The 12,764-nt window shown below is 37.4% G+C and overlaps 1 protein-coding gene across 2 annotated transcripts in view; it reads right to left on the bottom strand.

The window, feature by feature from the left end:
- NCOA2 (nuclear receptor coactivator 2) overlaps nt 1-12,764 on the bottom strand; it is a 197,138-nt gene that overhangs the window by 126,758 nt on the left and 57,616 nt on the right. The window lies entirely within an intron of this gene.

The raw sequence follows: 12,764 nt of genomic DNA, 5'->3' as shown, positions 1-12,764 counted from the left end.
TGTCCCCCAGGTCAGCCTCCCCCTCCCTTTCCAGGCCATACAGCTCTCACATGCTCAAGACAGCATGCAAGAACTGTGATTTCTTTAAAAGGTTAAAGTTTGGTTAGATCTGAGATTTTTAGGGTGCTGACAAAGGCAAAACCGTGACTCATAAGCCACTCTTCTTCCCCAGTGCCTATCACCAGCGCTTCTCACAGTGCCATCTAACTCCTAGTCTCTGCTTCAAAGGGAGGGACATAGAGCATTTCCAAAAAAAAGGTTATTTTTTTTAAAAAAAAACCAAACCAAAACTACAATGCAAAATAACTTACTCCACACAATCTTACAGAGAGCTAAATAATTTTGGGCAGAAAAAAAAGTTAAGCTAGGGACAACTGCTTAGCCTCAAAAGCTAATGCTTGCAAAGCTATAAAAAAACTCCAACCAGTATCTTGTACTGGGAAGTGTCAGGCAGCCTTCCTTACTACAGTTCCTGGCACTTCCCTTTCAGTCCTTAACAGCCTGATAACTAACAAATACTAACCCCTGAGACCAATGGTCAAACTGAGGAGTAGCAGCTGCGGGGGGACAGTGCCAGAGTGAATGCCACTCAAGTCACCTTTGTCTTCACCACCAGTTTTGTTGCATGCCTACTAGCAGTGTTCAAGCAGCACTGTCAAATGACAGCACACAGTCCAGCCATTTCATCCTAGAGGTAGCAACGCTTGCCTGAAAAGCTACAGTTGCCCATGAAATACTTCAGGACACGAAAAACTGTAGTAAAATGCATTAGCTTCATTCCCAGTGAAGGTCACACACAGCTAACAGTGATAATTTAAGCAAATCCATACTACTTCACATTTGCACTAAATTAGGAGCAGTCATGTACCAGTTACAAAGAGGAAGGATAAATTTGTACAATACCACTGCTTGTGATCATCTGCCCCTGCCTGGAGGGGAAATAACCTTCTTGTATGAAACTCTGGGAAACTTTTTCTTTCCTTTTCTCTATTTAGCAGTTACTTTTCTCAGCATGAAAAATAAATGCAGCACACTGTCACGTAATACACAGAAGGAGGAAAACTTCTCAAAACAGACAACACATTCTTTTAGAGCAAAATGCAATTTACAGATATTTTACTGAGCTCTTAATAACAAACAAGACAACAATTTCTTGATGACTCTTATAAATACTTCTGTACAAACATGGTCCAGAAGAGCATATCAAAGAAAGAGAAAAACAGTGTCACATGCTCACAGATGGGTGCAAATTATAGTATAGACTAAATGCATTATGATACTTAATTTTCAGTAAGAAATAATTATTACCAAGGAATTACTAACTATTCCTATGACATTGTATTTAGTCTAGAGTCATCTGATGTACCTAATTTTCCAAAAGGACTTAATATGGCAAAAAAAGTGACCCACATACATACTCCTAGAATACCCATGTTTGTTCTTATGAAAATAAACAGAGAAGCTTCAACATCAGTGCGTAAAACATAATGAACCATTAAAAGCACATTTCCACTTTCAAAAATTACTAACAAATAATTTTATTATATCTTAAATTTAATTTAAATACTGAAACGAGCTATCAAGCATCTATAATAGCTAGGGGTATTTTTTTAAGGAAATAATAATTATCTGATCACTAGTTGCAGTTAAGATCAAAAATATAATTAGTTTGAATGAAACTTCAGTACTTCAGTGTACAATCATGGAAACTCCACAAAACTTCTTCCTTAAAAAAGAAAGCAGAATTTCATGCACTATTTCATTTGGCAGAGTATAACGTATTTGCTGTCAGCAAAGGACTTTTTTCAATGAAGAAAATGGAATAGAAACTATTTCCATTCATACAGCATTGCCCAGTTGATTAAAAGTATCAAGCACTGGTAGTTGTGTCTCAACTGTAAGCAACTGTAATACATTTAGTTCCTACAGACCACTGTACAGTGTTCCCAAAAACTCAGCTGAAATCCAGCAGACCTCCAAAACCACTGTTTGTTTAACATAAACTAACCTAATTGTTTTGTCATCAAAATCAATAGTTATAGGCTAAAACACTGTATCAAGTAGGAAAGCTTTAATGTAAAACAAATCATAAAACACTGATAACGGAAATGTTTGAAAAGGCTCTAGGACTGCACGTATTTATGTGAAATTTGTCAATATATTAACACTCAGTTATATACGTCAAGAAAAAGGTGAGGCTCTGCGCACTGAACTAATCATGAAAAAAAACTAATCTTCCTTAGCACAAGTGTATTCCTACAAGGTCTTAAACCAGCTGGTTAAAGCGTATTGAACATCTTACCCAACAGCAAAGATTCATCCAGGACTACTAATTCATTGTAAGGTAAGATTCCCTTTCTCGTTTGTTTTTGTTGGTTTTTTAAAAGTAGTTTCCAGCATTTTTGAAGTACAAGTTATTCCCTGAAAACCTTCAGCAGCTTTCTGTTACTAACACAATTATTACAATAGCCTCACTACAATGAAAATAGCATATTTGCTATGATCAATGTACTGGCATCATTTGATGAGGGATACTTCTCTACATGGCAAAATTAATTTTGTTATTAAGCTAGTTTAGGGAAGGTGTTCTTTAAATTATCACAAGGAACATAATTACCTACAATACTAGAACTTTCAATCATCAAAAGTCCCAAAATCATGCTTCTCTTTTTAATTTCAAGAAATATCTCAAAGAATTGTAATATCTTATATAACTACTGCTACACTAGCATCAACACAAAAACTACTTCATGCATTGATCAACATGTATAGTGTAGTTTACTCTTTTATTTCAATCTGTTCAAATAACATGACACAATAAGCTCAGTATAAAACATTATGGTTCTTATGCAAGTAAACAAGACTCCCACATTAAGGTTACTGCTCCACAATACATTGCACACAGCTGCTCACAGCTTGTCCTCACACTGAAAAATAGATTGAATTGGAATAGCAACCCTATACCAGGATACCATTGATTTTATTGACTTAGGGCACAGTACGAAAAATAAAATTTAAAAAAAAGAAATCTGAGTTACCTATACTGACAACAGCACCTACAACCTGCCACTGCTATAGCAGTGGGAATCCTTAATTTTGTGGCTCATTGTCATATGAAAAGAAGCATGTGTCTTGGAAGCCAAGTCTGACACAAGAAGCGCCCACAACACCAACCTTCTACTGCTAACACCATTCCCAGCACTGTCGCAAGTACAAGAGAATTTATCTTCAGTTAAATATTTTTGAAGTCGAATGCCTTTTCCATTCCTTCCTAAGCATGTCGTGAAACACCAGGTGCAAAGTGAGTCAAAGTACCATGGCTTTATGGACATCAACTCATGTCCCCTATTGACTTTCTTAGGATCTACGGCAATTTCCAGCAGCTCAAGAACTGCTCTGGATGACTACTGTTTTTAGTTGGTCATTTCATAACCACTTCCTTTAGACTAATATTTAAGCTCACCTCACTTCATGTACTCTACAAGAGAATTTGTTTTCTTAATCTATGAATGACAGTGCCAAAAATAGCTACAGAGCAAATAGTAATGGGTATAGAATAGTATGTCATCCATATGGTATCAACTAAAATCAATCCACTCATAGTCTGTTAAGTTTTTGAAACAATGCATTTGATTCTCAAATTTGTGAAAATTGGAAGTTATATACTTGTGTGTGATTTTACTTTTTACAAAATTAGATAGTTATAAAAGCAAAACTAAGTAACAGCACAGACAAAAGGATATCTTGCATATAAAGCTAACAGAAAGTCCTTAGAATAAATGCAAATACACCTGTAATATTCTCTGGCCACTGAACTGGCTCTTAGGAGATTATCTCTGAGTGAAGATGACTCCTGGTACACATTTGGCAGTACTGTACCAAAGCAAACCTTTCAGAGTTATCCCCCTCTCATTATCATGGCTTAGAACAGGAATGCACTGTGACCATTTTGTGAGCAAAACCCCATTTTTGCCACAGGGTTTTATGACTATTTTTAAACTATGCTTTAGTTTCCACCTAGGTAACTTTCAGAAATTAAAAAAAAAAAAGATAAAATTCATATATTTGCCAAAGACACAGGAAAGTTCTCCATAGAGCAGAGAATAAAAAATAGGAGAACTGAGAAGTTTCACGGCTCCTAAATATACAAAAATTCATGTCACGCACAGGCTCCTTAATAAAACAATGATAATTAAATTCTCTTATACTGTTTGTGCCTAATTTGTGAGATTATTTGAATAAAATGTCCCCTTTTTACACCATCTTGCTATTCCAGTAGTGTTCTTAGCTCCAGAAATTGTAGGTTTTGAGCCTGATACTCATGATGAGAAAGAGCAGAGAGTATTTTCTAACAGATACTCTGTGAGCAAATATGGGTTTGGTACCTCAAAGCTTGACAGCTCTGATCTAATATGCTGATTTCTCCTCTACACACACACACACACACCCCTTGGGCTACATCTGTAAAACTTAATAATCTTTTTTTGAAATCTCTTATTTGAACCACAAATCCTTCCTCTCATGGTAATACCCCCGACACCACCACATTTTTCTAGACAGAAATGTTCAAAATGTGCTGTTACACCAGGGTTCTAAGCCATCCTAACAGCTATTATTGAAAAGTTCTCGTGCTCTTGTTCCTTTCTTTGCATTCATCCTATCCTTTAGTGAACCTATTCAGCGCTCTAATCTGGCATAAAACTATTCACTTTTTTTTTTTTTTTTTTTTTTTTTTTTTTTTAAGTTTAACAAACTGAATCAGTTCATCAGGTGAGAGAAATTTTAGAGCCAGCAAGATGGGGAGACAACATGACAACCTGGCCAAGACTATAGAGATGATGACAGGGAAAAGAAAAAGGACTTTTCAGAAATCACCAGTTTTTTACCCCTACCAGATTAGCTCAGTTTATCTTGCCATACCAAACCCTACCACTCACCTGTTGATTCTTGTCCATTTTGCACAGATACATTAACACTTGATAGCCCAAAAACTAGAAATCAGGCATTTCTGCTGTCAGGTGAGCGCATTTATCTAAGCTAGACAACTCCTGTGAACCTCTACCTCTGCAGTCCTATGACTATCACCATCTTCTGTCTCTCTCCTACTGAAGGTGAAGAATCTCTGAATACCCCAAACAGCAGTTTCCAAACTGTAATCCATGGTTGATAGCCATGTAAGTGGTCTATAGCTAGTCTGGTAGAACTGTATCACACACCATAATTAGAAATGCCTAAATTTCACAGGGTTACACCAATAGCCAGTGAAAAAAATTAGTAATGGGGGGGAACACCCTCAAAAATTTAGGGTAGCACCTTGGGATGAAGCTTCCTGGCCTGGGTCCTTGTGCAAGAACTGAAGAAAGCTCCCAGCACAGTTGATGGCCAAAGTAAGCCTCGTTCTTTATCTATGGTCTCAGTGGTTCTTCTCCCACCTTCAGACAATGTGGCTGGACATACACTTCAAATTGGACAGTGCAGCAGTTATGGAAGCTTTTGTAAGTTTTTCGGCAAAGAGGAAAAAAACAGCTGTAACTTCAGTAATTTGGTTCAAATTGAGCTGCCTGGTTTCTATTATTTTTTGATTTCTTGCCAAGCATCTTCTTTTTTCCTTTAAGCCAACTCACCAGCAACTCTCTATATAACCCAGATGAAGAAACAGCTTCTTTATCACATAATCTCCATAAATGTGAAATGGTTTTAATACTTACCTCCAGTGGCAGTTACAACACAGAAATAAAGTATTATTATATATTAATCCCATTAATTTCTGAGTCAAAAATAATGACCATCATTTAAATACAATTTTAAAATTAAATAATTCTACCCAATTTACTAAGAAAAACAGGTAGCACATACTATGCATGTGTTTATATAGGTATACACACGTATATATAAAACTATAAAACATACATAATGTATATAATTTCTAATGCTGGTTAAAAAAAAAAAGTCCCAAAAATGCTACTGAGTTGTTCTAAAAATCAAAACAGCTCCAATTTTATGACTAAATTTGATGACTCATTTTCTTTTTAGGTTCCAGGATCTTTCTGCAGACACCCCTAAAAATGAGGAAACTGCTTTTGTTCCTGCTGAACACAAATGGAGTAAGTTGCATCTCTCACAAGAGAGAAAAAATTTTAATTGCTTCAAGTTTTCCTGAAGCACAAGTGGAAGCAAAGAGAAAAGCTGCTCTATCTACATCTCTGTGCAACTGCAGTTCACGGCTTTCACCAAGTTAAAGTAATGCTCTCATGAAAGGTAGGGTATGAAGAAATTCTGACTACATATAAATTAAAGGAGGTAAAGAGAACTTCACACTTCGCTACGCACCTCTTCAAAGTGCCCTGAACACCCCTGTGCCACTTTTACACCCTCCTCTATTTCACAGACTACTGACCCACCTCATCTGCTCCTCCAGTCACATGAGCACTACTCCTCCCTTTAGTCACTTTTTGGGAAGCTAAGGGCCTTTTATATGATTGCTACCTGACTGGTTTCTAACCAGGCAGGCCAGTTTTACTGCTGTCTTAATGACTGAAAATGACAGGACTGAATTTTCCAGTTTTCTGAGTAGCCACTCCACCAGGGGGTGTGTGGAAACGTGGGTGCACACGCCTGGCCATGGCCCTGCAGACTCCCAGCTCTTTCATCACATCTGTGCCATACCCTTGGCGTGGCTGGTACCACTGCACACGCACAGGGCATCTGAGCATGCAAGCCAATCATCTTTAGATGCTTTGGGGTTTTTTTTACTAACTGGCCAGCTGGCATGCCTAACTCTCTATTTTTCTCCTCTTGCATGTCAGCAGGACAGTCAGCTTCCCATTCCCATCAATAGCTTGCCAAAGGTTTTGTAAAAATCATCCTTTGGTAACACCAGGGCTTCCCACATCACATTTCTACCTCCTCTTTCACTCCACTTCCCATGCACTCCAAATCCGCATTCCCATCTATCTTCCTTCTGTTCAGGAGGTAGGTCTTTCAGAGTGCCAACTTTTTGAGCTGCACTAGGAGGATGGGCAAAGAGGGAGCTGGGGATATTATGCTGGAAGGTGTTAACGGCCACCATCAAATGGTTCTTTGATCTCCAGACAATTACAGAGCTGGGCCTGCTAACCAGATGCAAGGGGCTCCCTCTTTCCCCTATTTCTTCCTTCTGCATCCCAGACGGACTGAAATGCCATCAACTTGAGTGCAAGGCCCTATAAACCAATTGTAGGTTTATTTTGAATTTAAAAGAAGAAAAGGACTATTTTGCTTTCATAGGAAGAAATGTCAGAAAGAGTTTGCAAACCAACAGTTTGCAAGTCTCTCTGAAAGAGACTCTTGTAACAACTCCTGTCTGCTTAAAAGCTGTCTGAAAATATGCAATTGCTTAAGTTTAACAACACCTAAAGTTCCTAAAAGTTCTTATCACAATCATACATAAGAGAATTTCTTTTAAGGCTAGAAATACTAGACAAAAAGCATAAGAGATTGTTTTAGTGCTTTCTACTAATTAGTACTGCTTTTATTATACAAGACAAGAAAATGACATTTTTTTTCCTAAACTGGCAGTGAACAGCCAATTCAGTAAGCTGCGTTTTTGTTTTCTATGATAGGCAGTGGAAAAATCTCTTTCATTTATTAGGTCTACAGAGACCAGAACTGGCCGGGCGTCAAACCTGCTTTGTAAAAGCCCAGATCCATTCAGCCATGTGTAGATTCCATAATTCTTTACAACCTGTTATCAGTATCAGCTTCACAAAAGATGAACCTTTGGTGTCTTCCAACGAGTGTCACTGCAACCCTTTATAATAGGAAGCAAAAACCCGAATTGATAGTTCAACACAGAAAGTAAAAAAACCCACCTAATAGCAGTGCCAAATTAAATTCTTATTAAAAATCTAATATCTCATTTATTTATTTATTTATTTATTTTACTAGATGAGCTTTGCATAAATATAGAAAACAAGATCTCCTACAGTGATGGATAAGCAAGCTGGATAACTATTTAAATTTTAATAGCAGATTGCTCCAAGACCCACTGCTTGTACCTACGCTACTTAAAGTGACAGTTTCATCACCTCACTTGTGATTGCAGGGTAGCCAGAACCTGTCATGGGGACAGACAGGACAAGGCCTTAAGCTGAATGGGTGCTGATGGCAACCTGAGACAGAAAAATAAACTAAACTTTAGAAGGATGGGGCTTTCAGGAAGGAAGAAAACTACCAGGGTAGAGTGACTGTCTTGCCTTTAACAACAGCAACGATAGATTCCTAGATGGCTTTGGTGAACTTATTAAAATGTGCTGCCTTATTAAAAAGGTACTGCTCACATCAAATCAGGTGCACACTATATATCATCCAGAAAAAAATATTAAACTTCAGTTTTCAGTAAACAGACCCAACATCACATTCTTACATTTTCTATAGCAGAAGTCTATAAATAACAGCACCCACACCACTTCTTAATCTCAGACTTTAAAATGGAAAGAACTAATTAATCATTTTACCCAACTAAAATATTCTTGCTATGCTAAGACTCCTCTGTCTATACTGACATTTCCTTGAATTTCCCCCTTTTTTAGCAATGGATTCTATTGCATTCTTTAAGAGAAAAAGCACTGCAAACTAACTGACAAATGTTTCCCACCTTATTAGATACTATAAACAATTATTTTACCATGAAAACAAGTAATTCTTGTGAAACATTTGGTATGCTTCACATAAGCTAAGCCTAGTGTCCTCATTCAATACAAGGTTTGCAATGCTGCAAGCGTGCATATGACGCAAACGTGAACATTAACAGTCTTAACACCCTTCCACAAGTAACATATATTTATCAATGCAGATAAACATGCAAACATGCACATGATTTTCTTCAAAGTTTAATAAAATCTGCAAGGTCTTTACATCTCGTGAAAGTATGTGTGATTTTTATCACCACCACATAAACGGTCCTCTTTAATACTCCTCACTATGCAGTCCACAGATCACAGGAACACAGAGACTCTGAAGTTGTTTTATTTGCGCAAGAGCACAAGGAACATTACACACCACCATTTCTCATATGGAGAAAGAGAGAATCTGTATTCCTCACACACAGATTCACCACGATTCATACTTCAGCTGTAATTTGCTGATAGCCTGGGGTTAAGGAGTAAAAATTTTTGGAAGTAAATAAATGCAGCAAAATACAAATGAAGCAAATACAATGTAGAAACGATTTAGCACCGCTTTAGGAGTACAATGTACAAATGTGGCTCATCTGCTTTCTAGAAATCTGCTGCAAAACATTCAAACTCTTCTAATCTTTGTCACTGGCTTGAAGCAAAACAGCTTTGTGTTGCCTCTAAAAATAGGGAGGCAGTAGTGGGGGATGGGAAGGGGAGAGAATAAGAAAAGTGGGAGTGAGAACTGATACACCATACTGGCATTAATTTATAAAAAGACAAGTAAATTGTATTCTTAGACTATGGCTTTTCTAACAAAGTCAGGCACATTCTCAATTATCAAATAAAAAAAGGTCATCCTGTACTTTTTATTTGTACATGCACATGCAAAGGAAAAAAGGAAAAGTTTTGTTTCATCTGTTACCAAAACCACCATTCTGTAGTCAACACTTTTAATGAAATACAGGCCAAAGGATTAGTCAGAGCAGATTCATGGAAAACAAAGGAAATCTGTATGCAAATACAAGCCTATCACTGTAACTAAACCCAAGAATGAATCCTGCTTGAGTACCTCCAAATACTATCCTGCAAGGCTCCCTGCAATGGCTTCCACTCACCCCAGCTCCACAGCAATTAGCAGCAACTTCAGTAGCCACTGCCCTGAAGAGGACTAATGATACTAGTATCATAATTAAAGCACTAACTTAAGTGTTCTACATGTGCCAGAAATAGAGTCCAGATGTGTTAAAAGTCCTTAGAAGATTCTGTTCATTTTTTAAGGGAAGGAGCAGACAAGGACCTGGTGGGGAAGGCAATAGGTGAGACTATAGGCTATGCTACAAGGCTGCTGCAGAGCAATTGCCCCCCTAGGAGGACAAGTGATTTGAAAGCTAGGGTGTTACAAATAAGTGAAGAGAATCGTGCTTGTCACCAGAAAATCTCAGCTGTTGTGAGAAGCCAGGGTCTGGAGCAGCACAGTCCAGGAGCATGGAGCAGCACCAATGCAGCATTGCAGACCTGGCCTGGCAGAGGCGGAATCGGCAACCCAGCACTTTCCGTGGCTTAACGTTAGGCCAATCTCAGCTGGGGCTTTGCGTGAATAAATATGACTCTAGGAGTTCTTCTCAGAGGGTTATTTTTAAATACCTGACCATATGAGCTTCCTTGGAATAGGAAAAAAGGGGAGGAAAACTAAACAGTCATTACATATATATTTAAATATAACATTAGAAAACCCACAAGATATTTAAACTGACTAGAAATGTTCACTTTCATTTTAATTTTAAAGTTGGCAATGGACCTGGACAAAAAAAAAAAAAAAAAAAAAAAAGAGGTTATATTCTGACCAAGATGCAGCAGCCTGGAGTTTCTAAAACCAGTCTTTAAAAGAGTTCAGAAGAGATTGGGGGGAAACTTGCTCAAATTTTCTTACTTAGAAATAGCAATTTGGGTTTGAGTCTTTATTCAGATATGTGCTAAAGTCACTCAGAGCTAAAAGAGAAAGCTCAAGTAGCAAAGGCAATAGTAGTACGCAGCTATACAGAGTTCAGTTCACAGCAGCAACATCAACAAATAAGGTCGGGAGGTTTGACCCTGAGTTTTCTCAATACTACTTTCCCTTCAAGAAGCATCTGCACTAATGCCAAAAAGACACTTGTAAGTCTTTATCTACTTCTGCTTCCAAATATAGACATAAACATGTCTCGGTCTATGCAAATTATCTCAGAATATGTAGTAGGATATTTGGAGAACACATGGTCACAAGCACCAAGCATTATCAAGATAAAAGGCTGAGACCCAGACAGAAAATACTTACATCTAATGGCACATTTTGGGAATACCGATGCTGTTTGACTGCTGGGAATCTAACCTGTTAATATATTTAGAATCAAATTCCATAACACTACCTAATATTACAAAGCAAGCAACTGCTTGAAAACATGCTTTCTGTATATAAGAACTGTATTTTTATTTATAGAGAAAAGTATCTGTTCATCAGTTAATCTCTAATCAACCATCCTCTCTGTTTATTTGGGATCTTTTGGGCTGTCACTATCAATAATGCCTGCAAAAATTTGCATAGCTCTGCCACAGTGCTGGTTAATTATCCATTTGCTGAAGTTCTTCTAAGCAAAATTATTTTATTTGTCAAACAAAATTGTCTTTTAGTAGACTGTTTTGAGAATGGAAGATCAAAATTTAAATATTAAAATTACATATGATCTCAATATATGACAGTATTAGCCAATGAAAGAATGGCACTTCTTCAGGTGTGAGTGTTACCTTTCACAGTTACTATAATTGCTTACTCCATCTTCTCTTGGCTTTCTAACTTTGGATTTTCATATCATTAGAAAAAAAAAGATTTTTTGGTTTCAAGAAAAATACACTCGCCCTGTGTCTTGGAGTGGAAAACATGGATATACTAAGCCTTCTTTTGAGTAAAACCCCTTTAAAAAAACCCCACAAAACAACTAGCCCTTTCCCCAAACCTACAAACAGAAGAAAAACACCAGAAAGACCCAACCCCAAATGATACCGGTTAATACTTACAGGTTTAGTCATTTTAATATTTGAATATTCAGTACATTTTAATTCACTACAAGTACATCTGGATTTCTGGAACTGCAGAGCTTCCCTTCACATGGCAGAGCACAAAAAAATATTCTGTGCTGTTTCCTTTCTGCTACATAGACGTCATATATTTGAAATTATCTGATAACTCAATTTCTGGTTGTGCACAAGTACTGAAGCTCATAAAGTTTTTGATTGTTTATTGGAGGAGGGAGGAAGAGGTACATTGACTTTTAACCAAACTCTGTGACACTGTATGAATTTTTTCTACAGTGGCTGTTCTTAAATGTTCATTTCAGCTCCAAAGCCACAATTTTCTTTCCGAGCTTACAGGATTTCTCTCAAAGTACACAACTTAAAAACCTCCAAACAATCAAACACAAAAAAGAGCATGAGCATTCACACCACACCATGTGTGCACTAATCATCCACAGAGACAGAATTACATTATTACATACACTTTTGTGTATCATCAAGTTTTGTACTTACTCATACACCTACGGGTCCTAGTCGTGTCCCAGAACCCTTCATCTCAGGCAAGGCATTTTGGGTTCCCTCACTCCAAAGAGCTGACAAAAGGCTAAAGGCAATGAACTGAGACTGACAGGGGAATGAAATATTTAATATTTACAAAGAAGATATGGAGTTCCAACCATAAATTAGCTTTCTTCAGAGTTGTTTAATCCCCTGGTATTTATAACCAGTTAATTTGGCATGAGTGCAACCAAGTATTTGCAGGAGACAAAAGCCATTAAAACCATCTGCAAACAGCAAGCGGAAGTAAGTGATCCTAGGGCTACTTGTATCTTGAAAGAATCTTCCTTTCTACCCATATAAAAGTTTCCAGCATTCAAGAGAGTTAAATTATAAAACCACAAGAGGAAAAAGCACAAAAACACCCTCACAAAATACCTTAGCACCATCAAGACCAGGTTTCACATGACGGTAAGGGCTATCATCTCATTCATTTTGTTTCCATGTTAATGTACACACACCCCACACCCCCACACCCCCCTGCAAAAAACCCACAAAACC

Source organism: Athene noctua, chromosome 2, assembly GCF_965140245.1.
Source record: "Athene noctua chromosome 2, bAthNoc1.hap1.1, whole genome shotgun sequence".
Taxonomy (NCBI): domain Eukaryota; kingdom Metazoa; phylum Chordata; class Aves; order Strigiformes; family Strigidae; genus Athene; species Athene noctua.
The sequence above is the reverse complement of the archived record's forward strand: the minus strand, read 5'-3'. Positions and strand labels throughout refer to the sequence as shown.